The sequence below is a fragment of the Camelus dromedarius genome, chromosome 15 (genome assembly GCF_036321535.1).
Source record: "Camelus dromedarius isolate mCamDro1 chromosome 15, mCamDro1.pat, whole genome shotgun sequence".
NCBI lineage: Eukaryota > Metazoa > Chordata > Mammalia > Artiodactyla > Camelidae > Camelus > Camelus dromedarius.
The window spans coordinates 27,514,824-27,534,715 of NC_087450.1; the positions used below are offsets into that span (position 1 = coordinate 27,514,824).

The following is a 19,892-nucleotide window of genomic DNA, read 5'->3' on the forward strand; positions in this document are numbered from 1 at the left end:
GTTGGGTTATGAGGAGAAAAAGATCAGGAAGTCCTTGGATGTCAACTTGTGTGAATATTTTTTTCCATAAAAGCTGCCTGTTTTCATTCAGGCACAACCCAATTTCATTTAGCTGCTAGAACCAGAAGTTCCTGTTGCATGATATGGCTGTAGTTTAATGATGTAGACCTCTGAAATGTAAAATTTGATTCCTGTAAATTTATAAATGACTAGCCATAGGTGCTACTGGTAAGCAGTGATACACCTTGGTTTATTTTTTAAAAAAATATTCTAATCACAGAAACTTGATTCACGTAAGCATCCGTGAAAACCAATCACTGCTTGAATTATCCTTACCTGTTTTTCACGTCTGTGAACATATTGGATGTTGCACAGCCCAGGATGTGGATGCACATAGAAGAGTCCTAAGAGAGAGATTTGAAAAAGCTGTACTTTTAACATATACAAGGAGATGCAGTTTGAAAAGACCAAATCTAACCATGCTTAGCGGTGGGAGGGATTGATTGCCTCCTAGAGAACAACTTTTACTTTTTACAAATATGTTGTATAACCCAGAACTGTGGTAAGCTCTGTGAGCATAATAAAATATTAATAATAATAATTATTATTGTACTACCAATAGGCATTTTCTGAGCTCTTATTTTGTGCCTGATGCTACCCTAAGAGCTTTACAGGGATCTCCACAGTATTGGTAATAATTACCTACATTTTTCAGGCCAGGAGACTAAGGTTCAGAGCAGGTAAGTTTCTTCAGCAAGGTCTCACAGCTAACAAGTGTTAAAGCCTAGAGCCTGACCAAAGAAGTCTGATTTCAGAGTCTTGTGTGCTCTTAGCCCCCATATCATACAGTGTCCCAGTAGAAATGTTTGTTAGAAGATTGGGTAAACCCTCAAGTTTGTTACAAACTAAAACAACTTTTAGAAATGTATAATTGACTGTGATGAATGAGGTATTAAATTGTGTGGCACAGTTACACCCATCTGAGTTCAAAAGAGAGTGGAATGAGTGAGAGATTGAGTAGATAAGGAAAATACACAGAAGAGTAAGAGTGTGAGAGACTTGAGGGATAATTATGACTTGGACTGTTGGTGGGTAGAGAATGCGTTTCAGGTTGGGGAGAAATATGGTGAAAAAACATAATTAGATATCACAGTATGTTGCCTAAAACCACCTTCTGGTGATGGGAACTGGGGCAGAGGCAGAATCACACCCCCAGCCATCCACACGGTTTCCTCGCTTTCACTATGAGCAGGTCACCCCACCATCAGCCTCTGGGCCCTGCTCTGTCTATAATCGTGCCAAGGACTAGGAAAAGGAAAGGGAATCCAAGGATCTCTAGCAGAATCTGGAATCTAGCTAAAGAGCCCTTTAGGGTATCCTATAAAAACATGAGAGTTTCTACAGCGAACACCCAAGTTCAGCTGAGCCTCATTGTCTTCTGACAGTTCAGTTTGGGTGAGGCAACGTTTTGTGTGTGAAGCTTGGGTGGATTGCCTTCACCTAAAATTACTGTTTCGGATTGAACTGTACTTCAGATTAACATCCTTAATACTTAAGTGTAAATGGGTAGTTAATGCATTTTAGAACTCATCTCTTTTTTTTAAAGTATCATTGGCTTATAGCATTATATTAATTTCAGGTACAACATAGTGATTCAGTATTTCTGCAGATTATATTCCATTATAAGTTATTACGAGATAATGGCTATAACTCACTGTGCTATGCAATATATCCTTGTTGCTGATCTATTTTATACGTATCTTTTAAATTGGTCTTCCAGCCACAGAAACCACTAAAGCTAAAACAAGTCAGCTGGTCTTCCATGTGACATCTAATTGGCAGCTACTGAATCAAAACAATGAGGCTTCACTCATGGCGTTGTCTCTAGAGGTTTGGGATAGATACCACTGCTCTTCCTGACAGGGCATTTCCTACATCACTCTCTTCCACAGCCTGGGGCACGTGGCAGTGTCTTCTTGAGGTGTAATCCCTCACACTTTATTTCCTCCTGACACAGTAGGGGGTAGAAGGATACGGGCACTGTCAGCGTGTAAATCAAAACACACTTCACTTGGAGAGCTTTGGGATGGTTCATAGTTTCTGTCCATGTCTGAATTACAATCTATTTAGAATGCCCTGCTCTTCCTACTCCTGAAATGAAATTGTGACAAAGTATCATAGATGTTGAGTTAAATCACCATATTTCAGGTAGGTGAGCTTTGCAGAGTTGCTGGAAAGAGAAGGGCATCCCCATGTTCGTTGTCACCACCTCTCTCTTTAGCCCGTGTGAGCTTTCCTTAACTGTGTCTTGGACTTTCTGCTCTATAGCATGTGGTATAAAATCTTAACTGTGATTTCATTTATGGCTCATAACGTTCTTATTTTCAGTCTAGGATGTAATCCCTCTTAGGATGATCAGTCCTGGGGGAAATACTACTAACACTATGTCTGAAGTCATAGAAGAAATTTTGGGGTGTTAGAACTGGAGGAATCCTGGAAGTCATTCTCCAAATCCAACCTCTTTATTTTGGAAATGGGGAAACAGACCTTAAAAAGTTATTTGTCCCAACCAAGAGCAATGAAAGGGTAACAATATTAGAGGACAGAATATTGTCAGATAAGTTATAATATTTGAATGGCTGGCTCTGTTCCGTTGTAAAACAGTGGCACTCAAGATACAAAAATAGGGATGGCTTACCACTCTCACTAATTCACATCTTTATTCTTTAAAGATTAAAGTAAAAAAAAAAAATGCTCCACATAATGAAACAACCCATAATCTACTGTAGCAGTTAGTAGTTAGGGCTTTCCTTGTATGGAATTTGAAAAAGCTCATTTGAAATGAGACTTGATTTGCATATAAAGCAACCAGCTCTCATTGAGAAATTTATTTATTTTAGTGATGATCAAATTTTGAAGTAAAATTATTTCAACACAATTTGGCCAAACCTAACCTAAACTTCATATAATACTTTGTTCAAACTGAGAAAGAGCTTTCAACTGCCAAGAATTTATGATAAGGGGATCAAAGTAGTTTTTTAAAAATTATATTTTCATCATTAATAAATTCATAAATAAAACCTTTGGAGAAATGTTCGAGGTTACTGAAAATGACTTTCGAGGATATAAATTTGAGAAAAGTTAAAGGAAAAATTGTAAATAATAGATTACTATCACGTATAGCCCACATCTATGAAATTCCTAGAGGTTAACAGGTCTTTAAAAATAAGCTTTTTCAATCTGATTTTTACGAAAGCAATACTAGTCATTCTCAGGCACAAACATTTGTTTATATTCTTTTCATTTTTTATACCATTCACTAAAACCTGAAATATATGTTGCTAGATAAGAATTAATGATCATTTAAAATTAGACTTAATTTTCCTAACAAGCAGTTTTTGAGTGACTGCTACAGCAGGAGAGAGAATTAGAGGTCGCCATAGAAAGTTCAGCCATGGTGTCCAAGTGAGATGCTCGGAGTCTGTCTGAGGACACCTGCAGCACTGTCCATTCACCTTAGACTGCTTGGAAAGCATTTTTCTATATAAAAGTATCACAATTGATTCCTAAGGTGCTCATTAGAGGTTTTTGTCTTGTTTGTTTAATAATCAGAGATAATGGAAAACTCACAATACGTGCTTCCATCCCAATGTTTTGACCACGAGGGCTTCTGTAGTAAACGACTTAGAAGGAAGGGTCATGCTGCCCTCTCATTAATCTTGCCTCAGGATCTGCTTCTGCTATTACGCATTTCTTCGTCTCTTTGTGCCTCCAAAGTGCTTTGAAACACCTGTTTCCCTCCTGCAGCGTGAAGATTATTCAACAGAGCTTGTTAGTAGGGGAATGAAACTGAGGAGGGAGGAAAGAATTGTTTTTGATAAAGGACCTCGAATGCTGTATTTGAAGTTTGTCTTTAGCCTTGTGTACTTGCTGGAGGTTTTACAAAGAGTTGTGCGAGCAGAGACACTGCATTTGCGAGGAAATTTAGAATTCTACCACTAAATGCTTGGGATGAGCCTAAGGATTGATTCTAGAAAAAATAAATAAGTGAAATGCTAGGGGGAATTAAATCCCTCCTGAAATTTTGTCAACCTAATTAGATCAGCACAGCCTTTAATTACACTGAGAAACTTTTAGCACTAAAAATTTGGAAGATGCTATGAGGTGGATGAGGTTCAGAAAATATTCTCTTATGTAAGCATTTTCACCCACCGTGAAAAAATAGTTGATTCCTACACGTTATCAGCGTGGTCCCCTCTGCCATTTGCGGGGGTGATATTGCTGTAATTCCCACAACGTACCAGTATCAGCACTGGGGAAAGAGGTGCCATATTTTCTTCATGCAGACACCCTTTAATTCCTATTTTTCTTCTTTGGACAAAAGAGGACTCTAGAGGACTCTGAAGGCCTCACAATTTATCCCCTCTATGGTAGAACCAGTTCATTAGATGTGGGTTCTCAGGTGTCTGTTCTGTCTTATTTCATTACTCAGAGGGCAGAGTGCCTGTCATTTACATGAAAGAACAAAAATCCATGGCATAATTTGCATTTCAAGTTATTTTTCCAATTTTGAAACAAAAAGCTTTATGACCTGTTGGAGAAATTGGACCTGGAGGGAACTTTGGAGGATAAGGAGATCTTCACCGATGTCTATAAATCATGCAATTTGAGAAGAGGGAGGACTTCTTTAGGGAGGATCTCCTCATAGGGTCTGCAAAGTCATGATTAAACACAGTTCTCCCAGGTTTTCATTTTTTCCAGACTCTTCCTTGTCAGGGTACCTGATGCCCATAGATAGTGTCTGTCTTTCCTCTCCTGTTACATTGTCACAGTCTATATATGGGTCGGTGACATTTTATAATGCATTTATGTTAACCTTTCCACATGCCTCATTCATTCTTTTGGGAAGAGGATTGCTTTTTGCATTCCCATCTCACTTCTTCCTAAACATTTTCCATACAGATCCCCATATTTTGTCTCACCATATTATTATATAGCTAAAGATGATAGATTCTACCTTAATTATCTTTATTTAAAAAAAGTCTTCAATTTCGTGAACCATTTTAAGATAGATTTTGCTAATGCCGCCAAAATAATAGACTGTACAGAAGTACAGAGGGATTCCTGTAACATGGGGATTCACACCTTGGCTCTGGGCTGTTTTCCTAGTGGGCCAGGTCTTGGTTAAGTGACTTGTTAAGATCACTTAGTTTAGCCCAGCTGAAGAGGAGGCAAATTGACTTACGGTGTTTTGGGCAAAAGTTCTGGTCTAGGCAGAAAATAAATTTTCTCCACTTGATTTAAAACACAGGAGATGGCAGTTTGCTTTTAAAAATTTAACGAGAAAGCAAGATGGAGTTTGTGGGAATGTCAAAGAATTTGACAAATTCTCATGTGCCATTAACCTGATTTATTATAAGCCCTGCCTAATTTCTTTCAGATCTTGGAAATACAGAAATGTGCTTCGACTCTTTTGCTGTAATAAATTGTCAGCACTAAAATGCAAACAGAGGTCAATTACCCTTGCCTCTTTTCATTTTCACGGCAGCAGGCCACAGCTTCTTTTAACTCTTTTAACTTCTTTTAACCTCTTTCCTTTTTGAGGATGTCTTCCCAAGAACCAGTGTGAAGATAATAGTAATAATAATGATATCTTCATTATGCAAATGAGGCCCCTGAAATCTCAGCAGAACACGTGTCTGAGTGGTGAGGTTGCACCCTGCCCTTGATTTTGCATCCGTAAGTTGGGTACTTCTCCTAGTTAAAGCACATTGCCTGAATGAGCTCATCCCAACATACTCCATGATATAAACTCTGCGGTACCTAATTGTGGTGAGGATTATACTAGGCATTATAAAAAGGGATGGTAAAAGTCAGAGCTATTGCTGCAACGATCAGGGAGCTGATATATATTCCAGAGTAGTGATAATATATTAAGCATTTTCTATTTCTCATGTAATATCTGCAACATCCAGTGAGTTACCCGATAGTCTTGTGCCTAGGGGCATCAGCAGTACAGCAAACATAACAGTTTACTCTTAAAACATAAATTAATGTAACTGTGTGAAACCATTTGATATTAGTGCTTCAAACATAGCAGCCATGGAGACATGGGAGGAGAGAAGCAATTTTTATACGTGACACGGCATTTTGTCTTTGGTACTGCTTTTATTGTTAAATTGCATAGGGGGGTACACTTACCATTTTTTTCCAGTCCTTTATATGTTCAAAAGTAACTCTCTGAGCATGACAGAAATTACACACTAGTACTATCCCTGTTTGACAAATGAGGACCTGGGGACAGCAGAAGTTAAGTAACTGACCTAAAGAATTTGCCACGATCTGAACCTTAACTAATCGGGCCACAGAGTCCTTTTATTTAACCGCTACTCTGTGTTGCTTCCTTTACTCATAATGTAATCTTGCTTCTCTTTTTCTAATCTCAATATTTTTATTAAGGTATAATGAAATGAAGTGAACTTTACAGGAACCTTGAAGAGAAAGAAAACACAAAATTGCAGCCTAGATCGCTAGGATGCTGGAGAAGGGGGTGTCTAAGTGGGAGAAGGGAGGAGGGTGCAGGGAGTATTTCTCTGGTGCCCAGTTATACCTGAGCTTCCAGTGGGAATTTTTGCTTCCACTCTTCTAACTGGTATGGACTTGAACTCTTCTCACCTCTCTAAGTCTTCATACCCTTCCTCCTCTAAGTGTGTAAATAAGATAATAATGCCTGTCATAAATTCTGTACTCTGCAGCCAACCGTATGCCATCCAACGGGTTGCGCACACACACAAAAAAAAAACCCCACACATTTGGAAGTACTTTTTAGATTCCTATAAAGTATTGACTTCATGGATTGCTACAAGTAAGTTTGCTTCTTTGCAATGTAGCCTTGGGGACAAGGGAAATAAGCAATTGGGGCAGAAACCAGGCTTTTTGCCATAGACACTCCTCTTGTAGATTGGGTTCAGGGAGTCCCATCTGCTCAGGTCCCTGAGGAAGTGGAACTCGGCTCTTTCGTCTACAAAGCATCTGATGAGTCCTTGTCTGGAATTCAGCTTTTTGAACGTAGCAACCTCCCTTCCAGGGGAGCCACAGATTTTTATTTCTCATCATTTTCAGCAGATGCCCCATAGCCTGGAACTGTATCAGCAGTTGGCATAATGCACTGTAGTGCTTTCAAATATCAGGCTAGCATAGCCTGGCTTGGTAGGGGGTCCAGTGACATTTTAATTCTGAGGAATTGATGCATTTTATAGAATATAGTATTTTCTAGCCCAGCAGAAAGTAATAATGAATAATATCTAAGACTAAAACATTTCTTCTTAATTTCAGCATCCACTAGTGTATCTTGTTTAAATTGTTCCATTCACTTATGTATGTGTGTGTGCATTCAATGAGCCAACATTAATCAATACCTACTGTGTGCTAGACTCTGTACTAGACACTGGGGACACAAAGATAAATAAGACAACACACTTAGGAATCTGGGAAGCAGAACCTGACAAGGAGATAGAAAATTACAATACAAGTTCCTTAAATAAGGTATGGAAAATTGCTCTAAAAATACAGCAGAAGATGTGACTAATTCTGCCAGAGAAAATTTGTAATGCTTTCAAAGAGAAGGTGACAAAGTAATCTGAGTTATCCTCTCCGTCTCTCTTTCCTCAGCTCTATAATGGGCAGGATATTATATGGGATTGAAGCACAATGAATTCGTTCTGCTCTCAGAATTGGAAAAGAATAGGAAAGATAAAAAGACATAAAGGATTAGAAAACACACTTCAAAGAAAAAGAAAAGTAAAAGCTCCATATAAATGCAAGCTTGTACTTTAGCAAGTTTGAGCCATATTTTAAAAATCTGATATCCACCCAAAATAAAGTGACTATTTCGGTTTTCATCTTAATTTCTGTTATGAGATGATATACTCTTGTCTTAGTTCTTTGGATCAAGTGCTGTGTTTGGAAGAAAATTATTCCTGTGCATGGTAATTGGTCTGTTTTTTTCAGGAGAATCAACACGATTGAAACACGCTTAAAACAAATTAATTACTTTAAAATGAAAATAATTCTGTTATCATTCAGAAGCATGTGATTTTAAATAATAGGAAAATTAGATTTTTATCTTTGTTGAGCAAATATTCTGCACACAGAAAAATTGGTGACTGTGAGTGTTCAGTTTAGTTTCATGTGTATTGCATGACTATGAACTATGTACCAGGGTCTGTGTGAAGTAACAGGATATAAGATAATTAGGTTGACATAGGTCATCTAAACAAGGTCATGATAAATGTATTGTCCATCAAACATGTATTTGTTTGAGCCTAAGTTTCTAAACATGAATCGAATGGGGATGAGAGTAACCAGTTATATATTGGCATTTCATGAAATTAGTTAAAAGGAGTGGCTTTAGAATCAGATAGACCTGGGTTCCAATCCTGGTTTCCCAGACTCGGTAGCTGTGTGACCTGAGAAGAGTAATTTAATATTTTTGTGCTTCATTTTCCTTCCCTCTAAAAGGAGTAAGTGAAACTATGTAATTGAAGCAGTCAACATGGTGCCTGTGATACTGTAATATTTCAGTAAATGGTGAGTGTTAACTACAGTTAGATTGCAGGTAGGAATGGGACCTATAGCATATCTGTTTCATGGACGTATGACCTGTGTAGTCACCCAGGGCCCTACACATGGAAGGACCCTGCTCTTGGGTTAATATCTTCCTGTTGCCATCTTGAAATTCTTAATAACTTTGGAACAAAGGGGGGGCCCCTCATTTACACTTCTGCATTGGACCCTGCAAAGTGTAAGGATTGTCCTGATTGCAGACGAGTTTATGAGATTTTGTACACATATCTCATTTTAGAAGTCATTTCATTTAACTTAGGTCCTATGAGCTTTGTGAGGAAATTGAATTGACTTGGAGATCACAAATTATTTATAACATCATCAAGGCCACATCACTCATACGTGAAAGAATCCAGAAGAAAGCCTCCGTTTATTGGCTCTAGCCAGTGTGCTTTCCTCTTTTGTTCTCCTGAATTATAATAGCCACCTTCCAATGTATCAAAAATTAGTAAAGATGACTGAGAAGCTCAGAATTTTTAGGAAAACACTGGTGTGTTTTTAATAATTAGGAAATCACTTAATTTTTATAGTTCAAATACATAGATTGTTTTATTTTTTAAGGATAATATCATCATCAGATTTCACGTAACATTATTTTTCAGACACAATCACTGTATTTCCTGCTTGCATTTGCCACTTGTAGATAAATCAGAGTCTCGTACGTGAGACTTAAATCTTTAAACGAGTAAATTGACCTTATTTGTTAATGTTTTCTTCCCCAAGTCCCTTAGACTAAAAGGTACGAACACCAATGATTGAATTCAATCCTTTATTAACATTACATTAGCTATTTTTTAATAATTATTTGATTTATCATGCATCGATCAACACATTTATGTAAAATTACACAGAATTTATATAGAACAATTTCTAAACAATAGCATGTGACTAAAAGCTGTAGTTTTTAGGTAGTTTAAAAGGAAATAAAGCCCAGCAACAATCCTTAGCCCATCTAGGGATTTACTATTTGAGGCGTGGTCTGTGAACTGTCAGTGTCATCTGGGAGCTTGTTAAATGGAAAACCTCATGCTCATCCCCAGATCTACTAAATTAGAATCTACATTTTAATAAGATCCCCAGATGATTTCATATGCAAATCAAAGTTTGAAAAATCAGTGAACTAGAGCACCTCAACAACCACATTCTATTGACATCATTGACTATAAGATGCACGATCATGTTATGATTGGCATTAAACACTGCCAGTTCATCTAGGCTAGAATGCACCTCAATTGCAACAGCCGGTCTGTATTTCAGACATCAAAATATAGAACAGTGTACAACTTAGTAGCGCAGTAGTGACTCTGAGACTTACAGCCAGAGCCTCAGCATCTCAAAGTGCCAAAGAGCCTACAGAAACTCTCCCAGGCTCAGTTCCTCCCGAGCCCCTGCCTGGGCTCGGCCTTTTCCCAGCGGTGGACATCAGGTTTTTTGCATCCGATTATACTGAGGGCAGATAAACCACCAGGAAGCATGCAAGGCCAATCCTCCAACAGTCTAAATTTAGAGGCAAATACAGTCTTGGGACGAGTTGTACTTACTAACTAAGCAATAAGCTTTTGCTTCGGAAATAGTTGGAACTAAGCCTATGACCATTAAAGTAAAGCATCTGTGTGTTTTAATAACAATTTTAAACTAGGTCTCTTAACCTTTATTTGATTTTTAGAGTACTGCTTTCATAGCAAAATTTGTTAACTTGCAAAAGTGCTGAAAATCACTGTGTGCAGGTTTACTTGAGTTAATTATAATTTTTTCATGGTGATATTCTTATGCTGAGTTTTCCATATACTCTCTACATTTTTTTTAGGCCATGGTTTATTCAGGATTCTTTTACTTTACCACAATTTGCTAACTTAAACAGATTTCTATGTATTTATTTACATTTTAACAACTTTGTAACATAATGGGTTATGCCCTAAAGGAAGTAAACTCTTCTTTGGATATAAATTAGACAGTTGGGGATTTGAGGCATTAAGGAACCATTCAGGGAAATGCTGCTTCTGCACCATGAATTTTAATAAGAGCCCCCTAGAGGCAGCAAAGAAGTATGGCACCTCTCTAAACTGAAGCACACAGCCTGAAATTTTCTTGGTGATTAAATGAACACAGAGATGCCTTTAACTGACATAAATGGGAAAACCATTAACCCCGGGAGGGGTGCGAAGTGTATGCTTATGTAATGTTTATAAAAAGATAACCTTGCCTGAAGTAAAGTGGCTGCAGACTTTGCCATGGGAGAAGGAAGTATCACAGACCTGCTCAAAAGTTCGCCAGGACACCAGAATGTTATGGCATTTTACCTTTCCCCACTATCTTCCTCTAAGTTCAATTTGTAATTAGTGGCTGTTCTTGAAAATATTTTCAAACTAAACTTCTTTTGCTTTATTAGATTAGAATAATACTGAGAATGCCACCACCTACCTCCATCTACCACCCAGGGAAATGCAGCCTTTTTTCATTTCATCCAACTTTGCTTGCACTTGTAATAAACTCTTTCTTTCTGTCCTGGAAATACACATAACACAGGAAGCAATTAAATTTGAAGTTGGTTACCCAGAAGTGTAGTTTACATACTAGGAAAGGTTTTAATATTCATATTAGTTTTTTTTTAAGTACTGTAGTACTTATAATTGAGTAACGATCCTTCAAAATGTGTTCATTTATTCACCAAGCCCTCAGTGAGTGCCAGCTATGTCTCCTGCATGAAGGAGATGTTGGATTTACAAATAGGGATGATTTGCATTGCCTTGGCTAGATTCTGAAGACACATAAGCATACAAATGAACCCTAATGCTTTCAATTCAACAACAACAAAAATGTATTAAATGATCTCCATGAAATGAGACTGTGCTAGATGCTAAGTAAGGATAGAAAAAGAATCAGACTTGGTACAGAAGAAACAAACACAAAGGTCATTAGGTCCCCTTGCTCTGCTTTTCCACCTCACCTTGGGCTTATCTCTGTCACAGTACTCATTGCTACTGTAATTGTACCAGTGTTTGATCATCTAGGGCTTCTCAAGAAGATTAAGCCCTAATATCCTAAGAGCTCCATCGTACATAATAGTGCTGGTTATGCGTCATCCTTGAGAGAACTGAGAAAACGGTTACTCAAATAATTTTCTGTGTTCTGTGGTTCAGGTGAGGACTGTGGTTGAGACAAGCTGGGAGATGACTTTCTTGGTGGCAGGGACTGTCACTTTATTGCTTTAGTGCTAGAACCTGGGGCGTAGTTGGTGCTCTGGAACCCCTAAGTAGATGATTATAACTGCACTCAAGTGAGATAAGTTGTATAACAAAGATGTGGGCTGCATTCTAAGGCAATGCAGTGTATGAAGTGTGGTCAAGAAGTGTCAAAAAAAAAAAAAGTCTTTCCCAAGGAGATAATATTTGAGCTTAGTGTTGAAAGAATGGTAGTGTACCTCCATGTTTACAAGACACGAGATACAAAGTTGAAACGGAGGAAGAGTTGGAGAAAAGGCATGGTTGTAAAAGAGTAACAACCATGTTTGGGGAATGCCTGGCATCAGGCAGTGTGGCCAGGGAACATATGTATGGAAGAGAGGTGAACAATGATGCCGGATGAAAACTGGAGGAAGTGACGTAGACAGTGGATAAAATGATGACAGGCTATGGCTGCTCCAGTGGTTGAAAGTTTTGTGTGTAAGAATCACCCGAGAGTTCATTAAACTGCAGATCCCTGTCCCCACAGCTTCTGATTTAGCAATGGACCTGCATTTTTAACAGAAATTTAAGGTGATACAGATGCAAATGATGCAAGGACTTTAACAGAGACTACTATTTTGTTATAGGGTGTCATGGATACTTCTAGAAAAGTCTGTAATAGGGCTAGGATTTAATATGAATGATCAAAAGACCCTAAGCCTCCAGATTAAAAAAAAAAAAATCCTGAAACAGATCAAGGGAGTGATGTTAGAGGGGAATAACCAAGAGTCCAGAGGTACATCAAAGGTAGAATCAGGTGACTTGATGAGTTTTGGAGAAGAAAGAATCAAAAATACCAACCCAAGACAAGTCTATATATTTCTACCAAAACAAAGCAGTGAAACCAGATACTTTTCTTCCGAGTTCAAAGGAGGGAGGAACAAGAGCAGGGGAAGCATGAAGGAAGGAAAAAAACTGGCTTCCTGGAATGCGGTTTTTGATCACTTGGACTGCAGGACTCTGGAAGTTGGCCAGCCCGCGTGAAGCGTGACCCAGTGAATTTCACTTAACCTCTCTTAGCGCTGGGTTTTTCATCTGTCAAGTGAGGGGATTAAGCTTTGTGTACTTTAAAGTCCGTTCCTACAATAAGGTTTAAGTTCTGAACCAAAGCCCTTCCTGGGGTGGTGGTTGCAAACACAGATAAGCATTTTTCAAGTAAAGCTATCTGAAAGTCCTATTCTCAGAAGCCCTCTGGCCAAAAAGGTTCTCACATTCCACGCTGAATGACCTTCATTATCCCCAAAAGATAGGAAAAGATAAGAACTTTCCCTCCCTGATCAAAACCAAGTCAAAGCAATACAACAAACAAAAACTCCTAAGATCTAAGAAAAAATTGGGTTGAAAGAGATTTCTATCTGCCTGCTTAGTTTACGTTTCCTTCTTTCTTTCTTCCACCCCTACCTCCGCCCGCTGCACCCTGCTCTTAAGGAAAGTTGGGCAAAGCCTCCAGAATCAGATTATCAAGAAGCAGCAGAAATGTAAGACTCTTTCTCTGCCCAGGCCCTTGAAGGCTTTCTGCGGCAACCACCTACTTTGATGCTGGGAGCTCAGCGTTCTCATTAAGTTTTATGGTTTTCAATCAAACAAGTTTCATCACTTTAAACCTGTAGCTGGTTCCACAGCCCAGTCATAGGGCATATGATCAAAACACTCAGGGTTTTAAAAAATTCAAAACACTGCTATGCTACCACGGTTGTATACCTCCCTGTATTGTAGCAAAGGTGGATTGATGGGTTCTGCACATAGTTGCCTTGTAGCTTTTTTTTTTTAAATAACAGTTTGATTCTAGGAGGGGGTGGTGCTTGTGAACAGGCAAGAGATCTCTGCCAGAGAGTAGATTTTTTGAGCATGATATTATTAGGAATTGGCGTCTAGGAAAGCTTTAGACTGGAAATTTTTAACGTGGACCAGGGAGATATCAGAGGCCAACTATGTCTTCTGTTCTTTGAAGGGAAGATTCTTATGCCAGTCTATCCCTCCTGGCTCTAGGGCTGAACTGCGTTAAAGAAGAGAAATCAATGAGAGAGGAACCACCTTTGCAGGTGTAAGCGCGGGACGAGCTGAAAGTGCCAGTGGGAGAGATGGAAGAGATTCAAAAAGTGCTTTCTCCTACCTGTGCGTTATTACAGTCTGCTTCCCTCTTCGCCAGAATCCATATCCCCTTGTATTCTATTAAGAATAGAAACTGTATCTGAACCTTCAATAATTTTATTGGGAAAAAAGGAAGGGAGGAAGGAAAGAAAGAGATAGAGAGGGGGAGAGAGCTTCTTAATAATCCTCTTTCTTAGTGGGAAAAAATAACATATCCAAAATTCAAAAATAAGAGCTATTCAACTATAAGAAGGTGCATGATGATTCAAAGAAGAAAATTCTGAATGGTGACAAAATCTTTAAAGATAAATGTAATTAAAATGTAAATACAAAGGGTATCTGTATGGAACTTGAAGAAAAAAAAATTAGGAGGCATGATTTAATCTAGCTTTCAGTAGACTTTTCCAGGATGCCAAAACCTGGTCTGAGGCAGAGGAGGGGGACGATGTTTACTCTCTCTCCCATCCATCAACTTGAGATGCTATATTTTTCTGAGATCCCATATCCAATATAATGTATGTGGGGTTGCCTGTATTTTCTGTGCCACCTATTTGATGAATTTCCCCCATCTGGGTGAAATACAATGGAATCCGTTTAATCTTAGCATTAAGATTCCCAGCCTTTTCCATAGAGCCATGCAATTTTAAAGAAGAAGAAAAGATGGCGTCCTTTAGTTCTATTCAGCATGAAGGGAGAACTGAAGAGGCATGTTTTGGCCTCGCTGTTAACCAGTAGTAGAGCTAGGTAGAGAAATAGATCTTAGGATTCTTGCTCCAGACTCTTTCATGGTATAGCTCCCTCCACCAGCTTCCACGTGATTATTGATTCCTTCCCTAGCTTCATTGAACCACCGAGTAATGCAGGTATGGAAGATGTCATAGTTCTGTTTGATAACAACTGATTTGTGTCTGACTAACCAACGAGATAAAATTGCCTCAGAGCAAAGAAGGAGCTAAACCTGTCTTATGCAACAGTACACTTTCATGGTATTTAAATACACTCTAATCTACAATGTGCAGGCAGACCTGGCAGACACTAACTAAATTGAAGTGGTTTTTAAATCTTCCAGGTCAACACTATACAAACTCATGAAAGTCTACTTAAAATAGGTGTTAATGCACAGTAAAATTATCATGAAAATTAAAAAAAATATGTGAGGGTTAATTTCAAAATTCAGACTCTTCTCTCCATTCTTCCCATTTCTTAAGCATTTTCCAAGATGACCATTTTGGACTTTCTGAGCAACTGACTTTTCTTAGAATTAGGTTGCAGAAGTCAAGGTCATGATTTCTGAGAGCTACTCTCGTTATCACTTGAGTTAACACAAGCCTTTGGCATGCTGCATCTGACCTCATTCAAATTTCCGCTGTTTCAGTAGCATCCTAAAACCTGTGTCTAGCACACATGTGAAACCTAATATTACTCTATTTGTAGGACAGATTCGAAAGTTTAATTCTCAAATACCTAAGCATATTGGATCCTTTCAGAACTCTGATTTAGTTTACTTATAACTTCTTTCTTAGGTAGTCATGTTATCCCCAAAACATAAAACTTTAACATCAGAATAAAATACTGAGGTATATATCATAGTGGTTAGGGGGGAAAAAAAGTCTAATTACACAGATGAGGAAATTAAGGCACAGCAAGATGAAGTGGTTTCTCCCAAGTTATCATCATCATTATTATTATTTGCAACAATGTCTCTAATAAGTTGAGTAATTTTGATGCACCCAATAAAATCTTCAATTTAGTACAATAATAACCAAGTTGAAAGAAGCAGCCACAACATTACCCAATATTTCTTTTCCCTGATTTTCATTTATAGATGAACTTAGAATGTGAAAAGGCATTTTCCCATTGCCAGTTTTTTTTTTAAATGTCAGAATCTTTCATGCCATTTTTCTCTCTCTTTATTCTTACCAGAACTTTAATGATCACCTGAGTCTACAAGCATCTCTCAAATTAACCTTGAGTTTCTTGGCTGTCATCATCTAACAGAAAAGTTTATCAAGAGCTTTTGGAGAAAGATCACACTTCAGTTATTTCTCTGGAAACTTTACTTCTAAGTAAAGTTGTGAGCTTGTGCAGGGCCCGTAAAACATGTATTCCACATTTATTTCTGTTCCTTGCCACAGAAAGCAAATCTTAATATTTTCAGTTGGGAATTTTGACCCCCCTCCTCGCTTATTTTTAGTTTCCAATCATAGCCAAACTCTGCAGATGATAATGTATCTATCACTGTGCAAATATAACTATAATAGAATTCTAGTGAGCAATTATATTATGTGTGTTCTTATCATTTTCAAAGAAAAATAGTTCACTTCAGAATTTTTTTTTAAGCTTTTCAACAATCCACTGTATTTGAGCAGTTCTTTCTTTTTGCTTTTGGAGTCAGATACATCTCTTCTAAATTATTATTTTTGTTCCTCATTTAGTCTAAAACTCTGACTAGGAAATTTGCAATATTAATTTCTCATATAAGCAATCAGTCTGCTTTCCTCCATTTAATTTTGCATCCCCCAATTTCCAATACATCTTTCTGCTTTCCTTCAATTAGGTTTATAGTTATCGAGATGACTAAAATCCACTCCACCAACTGACAAAACAATTATTCACCCTCTCCACTCTGTTTAAAATGCATTAAATTTCTATCCACAATTGGAATTATAATGCATTTTCTAGCTTCTTATAGAAAACATCAAGCCATTTCTGATGACTTCCTTTTCAAGTGCAACTGCTTCAGCCCCAGTTAGCTGGACAGATTTCTCAATCATGCATTCCCTCTTCTGATGAAGGGGTTATGACTTGGCTTCTGGGTTGTTGACTCATACAACTTTCATTGAAGCATGTTGGCTCTGAATTACTTCTCTTTCTCATTTTTCCTTATCTTAAAATTTTTCTTTCATGAAACATCTACCCCCTCATGTCTTTGGAAAAGCATGACCAAGGATGTTTTCTCAATTATACCATAATCTTTAAGTCAAGAATGTTTATTGAGTATATCGCAGTTAGCTTTGTGGGAGACAATCAGAAACTTTCCCCTGAAATAGCGTACCATCAAGCTGGGAGGTCAGATTTCAAAACATAACATATTTGCTTATGTCTTCAGTATTTAGTGATCACCTTTTAAAGGTTCATTTTATTGGGAGCCATTTGGTTTATCAATTTGTATAAGGTCTGAATCCTGCCTCTGAGTGAGCTTGTGATCTAACAGTGAGGTGGTTACTTGCATGGGTCTTGGAGGAATACTGCTTAGGACTTGGTTTTGGGATGACCTTGTGCAAGTAAGTCACATTCTCTGTCCCTCTGTTTCCTCCTTGCCTCATTTATAAAGCAGAGATATGAAAGTACTTACCGCATGAGATACTTGTGAGGTTTAAACGAGACAGGAGGGATAGAATTAGAGCTGACAAGCATGAATATGGCTGGCACTGAGATATTTTACACGTACTATTTAATCTTCATAATAAACAAGTGGAGTGATCATTATTCTCTGTGATTTTTCCCCCCTAAGAAAATGGCTCAGGAAAGCTAGGTGATTTGCCTGAGGCTTCATCCTATTAATATACTGAACAAAGTTTTGAACTAATTCAGTCTGATTCTAAAGCCTGTTTCAGGGCAGCAGCAGGGAGAGTGTTGGATAAAGGTGAAAAAAAATAAGTATTGTTTTCAACTCATTCATTTATTTGTTCAACAAATTGACACAGAGGAGGTATTGAAGCTTTGGAAATGGACTTGCTCATTGAGAAAGGTAATGAGGGGAGACAGAAGGAGACTCATTCATTTATTTGTTCAAAAAATATGTGCTGAACAGTGGCATTCCACGTGTGCACTAGCTGCTGGGTAGCAAATGAGAAAACCTATTTTGTGCCTCAGAAACCTGCAGAGAGGTTCCTTTGCTGCCATGGAATGCAGGACAGGTGCTCAAGAGAAAGAGTAGGAGCCATTCACATGGAGGAAGTATTGAAAATTTGAGTGTGGACATAGCCATCTGGGAAGGTAACGAGGAGAGACGGGAAGAGAATGGAACCACCAGAACCTTGAGAATCACCCATGTGAGGAAGGAAGGGTGGGGAGAGAAGACAGGGAAGAGAAGAGGTCAGAGGGGAAGGGATGTATCCCAGAGTCTAGGACAGTAAGTTAACAGCGGGTTAGGAAGGCTACAGGAGAGGACAGCTCCCAAGGGCCTTATAGAGGAGGAAGTAGGTCCTTAAAAGCAGATTCTCGGGCTGCTGCAGCGTGTCAGAGACACTGAGGCCACTGACACACACCAGTCGAAGGTTTAAAGGATGTCGGATGGGTAGAGGATTATTCTCATCTAGGCAGCTAGGACAGAGACCAAGATCAAGCCTAGGACGGAGCCATGGCCCTCCCCCAGGCTGGTCCCTCCATATGATTTGGCTTGTTAAGAACCAGGTCCTAGAAGAAATTTCCATAGACCTTGTAAAGACCTGAGGAGAAATCCAGCAGGACTCCTTCCAGACAGTCTAGGGGAATCCCGTCTGCATTGACCGGTGTCGGGCGGGGCCCCTGAAGGCTTCCACGCAGGATGGGCAGATGGGGCCTTCCTCCTAGGGAGAACCAGCGAAGTTCACCATCTGTTCCGCCAGATACAAAGCTTTTTCTTTGTAATTTTGACCTGGCCAAGCCATTTCTTCTAGTGGTCGCCATGGAATTGTTGTGAACTACACAGCATTCCAGTCCAGGCACAAAGGGAGAATGGAGAGAGCCCAGGATCTGGAGTTAGACAGATCTGCACTCCAGTCTTGAGTCTAGCACTCTCGATACATTGTACAACCTCTTTAAATGTGAGATTTTTGTGTAATGAGTGAGGATAGCAAAGGGTTATTCTGACAATTTGAAACAGTATGTATCAACATAGAAGCACATGAAGGGAATGCTTCAAAAAATATGGCAGTACATTATGAGTAACAGTAACAATTAGTATAAAAGACATGGCCTGAGAAAGGACAGGATCTGAGAAAAGGTAATGGAGTCAGCTCTGTAAGAGCAATTGTCCTAAGAACTCAGATTGCAAGAGGTTAAGGAAAAAGTGAATAGTGAGAGAGAGAGAGAGAAGCAATGATTTTTTTTTTTAAAGAAAGTTGGCAATGAGCAGAAGGAGACTATTTGGACTATTGATGGAAGAAGTCTAATGCTGAAGGGAAGTTTCTAACTCCTGATCATAACTGTGAAATCAAAACAAATGTGAAAATCAGTTCTAATCTAGCTGGGAATAAATACGCTTTTGAAAAGTTGGTTTTCCTATGGGAAACCACTACCAGAGTTTTAGGGAGCCATTAGGAGAGAGAAATTGAAAATGCCAGGAAGATAATAGCTTCTATAACATGTTGTTTATTCTTATTTTATAGCCTTTATTTATTTTTGCATTGTGTTAGCACTTGGGCCTCATTTCTTCATGCCACTGTAGGCTGGAGGGGAACTTTTAAGGAACACAGTTATTAACAGCAATGGAAATTAAGATCGTGTTGAGCTCTAAGCCCTCGCTTGAAAAAAATAGCTGGGATGCCTATCCCCTCAAGTGCTCCTTCTTTACGGCAGAATTCCAAGCGATGTGCATTCTCTGAGGCAGCTTTTCCAGTCCTCCTGAGACCACGTGGGTGCTGTTCTTTGATCTGTTAGCATTAACTTACATCTGTCTGCCAGGGAGAACTGTTCCTCCTCATAGTTTCAAATGCTGACCCTGGCACCCTTGCTAAGGTACTTTCCTCATTTGGAACAGGGGTGGGTGGGTATCTTTTCTTCCTCTGGACCATCAATCACAATCAAAGAATTTGAAACATGTCCCACTCTCTGGGGGGAAAAAAAATCCAGAGAACAATTGAGTAACCTCCAAAGCATCTCTTATATTTCAAAAAGGATTTAATTGGAGATCAAATTCTTTTCTGCTTTCAAAACTAAGAATGTATTTTCTATTAAATCAGATCATAC

General features: G+C 38.6%; 1 protein-coding gene across 20 annotated transcripts in view; it reads left to right on the forward strand.

Moving 5' to 3' along the window:
* The window catches only part of NRXN1 (neurexin 1), a 1,020,679-nt gene that overhangs the window by 378,389 nt on the left and 622,398 nt on the right, over positions 1 to 19,892 (forward strand). The gene's annotated exons all lie outside the window — the stretch shown is intronic.